Here is a 4,420-nt window from a genome sequence, read left to right as displayed (position 1 = left end):
AAATTCCTTTATAATAGTAGACTTATGTGTAAATATTGACTTATTTTTTTAAAACCTCCTTCAAGGAAGACGGCGGCAAGATAGGTGGGAGCAGAGTCCACTTCCCATCAACGCCAGTGAAATACCTAGCTGATCTGAGGAGCAGAGTGAACAGCCAATAGTATTCCAGCATATATGAAGATCGGAGACCAAAGATAGAGGAGATTGAAAGATCAGACAGTAAGAAGAGTGCTTAAGGACAATAAGATCCCTGGGACCCATGCGGGGCCGGGGCATAGGGTCTGCTGCAGGATTCTTGGGAGAGAGGCTGGCTGGGCTGTGTGAGCAGCCAGGTGCTTGTTTGGACCAGGGGGGCTTGAATAGGAAGAATTTCTCAAAAAGGAAAGAAAATAGAGGCACGCAGCAGCTAGTTAGAGAACACTCGGCAGCAGCCACGGCCTCTGGCGCCCCTCCTCCCTCAGCCCCTGGACTTTGAACTCTGAAGAGGAGCCCCAGCGCTCACCTGAAGCCCGGCTGGCGTGCACTTAAATTAGAGGACTAGGGGCCCATACCTGAAACCCCAGGTGAGCGCACACCCTGAAAAGCAGCCCGGCTGCCTGGGTGCCAGACCCAAAGAGCCCCAGTGGGTGCGTACCCCAAGAAGTGGCCTGGGGCCCACACCTGAAACCTCGGGTGGGCGGGCGCCCTGATAAGCGCCCGGCTGCCCAGGCCCACAGACAAAAGCTACTGGGTGAGCACACAACTAGAACAGTGGCTGGCTGCCCCCGCCCACAGACCCAAGGCGGGGGATCAGCAACCAACCCAAGTCCCAAGCAGAGATCAGCCACACAACCCCAATCAACAGCCTGGCTGCCTGCAGGCAACCATACCCAAAAGCACTGGTTCTGAAAAACTCCTACCTAGCCCCTGCGCACAGAACCCTGCAGGGCCTACTGACTCCCTAGGAGGAAGGCAGAACGCCCAGCAGAGGGGAGCTGCAGGGCTACGGGAGACTGCATTCCCCAGAAAGACTCGACCCAGTAGGGGGCTGAACTACCCCATAGCAGCACCCAGAGCCCCTAGCATCTAAGACAGCAAAGAGGAAGAAGGTGGAATGTGAGTTGCCTCTAATTGGTGCAACTCAAGGACAGCACAGCTGGTGAACTAAAGGCCTAGTGGGGAGCAGAAGGACCCGGAGGAACTAGACTGAAGGCAGAACAACAGCGAAGAGTCTGGCTCAGGAAGGGAGAAAAGTGAAACCAATCCTTCCAACCACCCCCTCACGTTCCACAGACAGGAAGACCAGCAGAACTAACCTAACCCTTTTAAAGCCAGCAGAAGACATATTTTTTTCTTTCCTCCTTTTGCCCTGAATTCCTTCTTCCTTTCTGTCCTTCTTTCTTTTTTTATTCCTTCTTCCTTCCATCCTTTACCTTTTTTATTCCTTCTTCCTGCCTTCTGTTGTTTATTCTGTTATTTTAATTTTTGTTAAAATTCCTTATTATCTTGCCTCCGATCTTTCTTTATTCCTACCCTGTTCCTTCCTTTCCTTTTCTATTCCCTTTTTCCCTCCTTCCATTCTTCTCTCTCTCTCTCTTTTTTTTTTTTTGCTCCCATTCCTCTTTTTCCCACAGGTGAGACAAGAAAACCTGGAGTGCTGAAAAGACCAGAGTTAGACCGTACTACACCCATAAATGTTAGCTCAAGACCAGTGAGCACAGGAGATTAAGGAGACAGCACCACTGAATCCCATTGGCATTCTACCATAGAAGTTCATACCATAAACCCAGGGAGTCAGAATACATGAATTTAAGAAGAAGAGGCTAACAAGAAGAGTCTCACAAACAAAGGGAAGACAAAGAAACAATTCCCAAAAAAGGAAAGGAGGAAGCCTCAGAAAGAATGCTAACTGAAAAAGAGGCAACTCAACTATCAGATACTGAGTTCAAAGCAATGGTCATCAGGAAGCTCACTCAGCTCTCTGAGCTCAAAGAGAACTACCAGAAACTACAGGGAAACTACAATGAACTCACTGCAAACTATATCAACATGAAAAAGGAAATAGAAACTATCAACAGGGGCCAAGAGGAAATGAAGAATACAATGTCTGAACTGAAAAACACAGTAGAAGGAATGCAAAGCAGAATTGATGAAGCAGAGGATCGGATCAGCAAGCTGGAGGACAAAGTAGAACAAAAAACCCAGAAAAAGCAAGAAAAGGAAAAGAGGCTTGTTGCACCCACTGACGCAAGAAACAGATGTTCGGAGACTTTCAGGACGTTTTCAGAGATGTTACTTTAATGGCCAATTCTTTTAACCTGCGCAGGGGCGGACTCTCAATGTGTCCCGGAGACACGGTGCTCTGAAGAGCTGCAGATGAGAGCCGCGCCAAACGCTCACAGGCTAGCTCTTTTATACAGTGAGAAGCAAGCAAGCAAGTTACAAAAGCGGGAGTTGCTGTTATCTCTGCATAGCTCTGAGCTCTGGAGGAGTTTTGCTCTGGGTTCAGGAGGAACTATCTGTCCGTCTCCTGTTGATAAGCTTATTTCAGATGACGATTTGTTTCTCTTCCTTATCCATTCTAGTGACCTTCAAGAGGTTTTCTGCTTAGCAATGCTTATAATTGTCTAGCCCTCTTTCCTAGCTCTCAACATTCCCCCATTTCCTTGTTGGCACTTATGAGTCAAATCCTTGAATCATACTAATGACGATGGGGCTACAAGTTAAACATAGGAGTATAATTAATGAAAGCCCACTAATAGGGGAAATGAGGATAGACAGCTATGGGGACATCTTATAGATTCCTGCGTACCAGGTTGGTTCTTCCAGCTTTTCTTGTTCTTTCAGTCTCTGGGTTAAGACCTTAATACTAACTCTAATTCTCCCTGAATGAGGGCTGCGGCACTGAGTGCGGGGGACCCTAAGATCCTAACAGTGGCTACTATGGGTATAAGAAGGGGAGCTCTCTTCTCCCTAGTCCTGGAGGGGAGAACAAAATCTGGGTTTCCTGCATAGATATACTTGGGGAATTATGTATCCAGTTACACAAAACTCTGGATAAGAAATTGGTGGCAAACAATGGTACACCTTGAGTTCTGGACCCTATTACAAATCCCTTCTTAGGGCCCTCCTTTTGGCTGCACCCTGCTTTAATCCTTCCTTTCAGATATATAACCCCTTTATAATTATATAAAGGACAATGGACGAAGGTCTCGTCTTCTTGTAACTGCTTCCGGCTGGACATGGACATTGTCCTACCTAACCTTGGGTCAGGGGTGCCCTGAAAGGGGGTGCAGCACGGAGGGAGTCCTTTCCTGTAAGGGGAAGGACCTTACAGAATCCAAGTCAGTTGGCTGTCACTGCGAAGTTGCAGGCTCTGTGTCTAAAGGCTGGCCTTACTGGACAGTTGACATCCTCGTCGTATTCTGGAGGTGAAAACAGACTTGGCAAGAGAGTTGGAAGGCACAATTAAATCATAATTACTGAATAACAAAGGCAGGCACCTAGGTAAAGAATGGCTCATCTGGAGGAAGGTGTATGAGACATGCTACACCTATCCAAAACCTTGTGGCTCACTACACTTCGCTCGGGCTGAGGGGAATATATCAGGATTTCCCTCCTTTCAGATCTCTGGGCCCTTTCTGTTTTGGCTATTAGGACAGAAAAGGGAAGATAAACTCTGAAGTGAAGCCTACAGACCTCCTGAACCCTTCACTAACCAAACTACCTAGTTTAACTAAACTAGTTGAGTCTTAGGGGGAGATGAGGAAGGTGGGCTCTTTAAGTGAGGCCTATACTGCAACCAATTGCTCAGGTAATAAGGCCATAGTCCCACGCCCTATGAAAACAGAAGGAGGAACACACAGGTTAATTTACACAACTACTCCTAAGCCAGTCTCTATGCTGGTGAGACTGTCTTTTGGGAAGACATTCAGTTGCAAGGCCCTTGCTGCAACGACATCTAACAATGGCAATTTGACAGGTCCTTCGTGCCTATAAATTGAACATCTTAGGTGATATTACAAACCTAGTTTTAACTTTCAAATAAAAACAGACTTTTAAGACAGTTAGCTGCATGATTCTAATATCTAATACTGAGCATTGTGATTTTCCTCAGACCATGATTTTTCTCCTTAAGATCACCCTCATAATTATTAAAGAGACTACTTTGAGTCCAACTTTTAATTCTGCCTGTTTGTTTGCATAAACACACCAAGAGCAGCCTGGATTGCCTATGATCTTTAACTCACTCAGGGAACCTTTAGACTGACTTTAGTCTGCCCCTCAGGGCACAGAAGCAGAGCCACACATCCGCCACCTGGCTTTGCCTGTACCAGTCATTTTACTTAAATCCTTGAGGCTTCCGTTGTGCCTACAGGTTCCTTTTTAGCCATCTTTCAGGAAAGCAACCTTCGTTCCTTCCCTGGAAAGACTGCCATGA

Source organism: Desmodus rotundus, chromosome 2 (genome assembly GCF_022682495.2).
Source record: "Desmodus rotundus isolate HL8 chromosome 2, HLdesRot8A.1, whole genome shotgun sequence".
Taxonomy (NCBI): domain Eukaryota; kingdom Metazoa; phylum Chordata; class Mammalia; order Chiroptera; family Phyllostomidae; genus Desmodus; species Desmodus rotundus.
The sequence above is the reverse complement of the archived record's forward strand: the minus strand, read 5'-3'. Positions refer to the sequence as shown.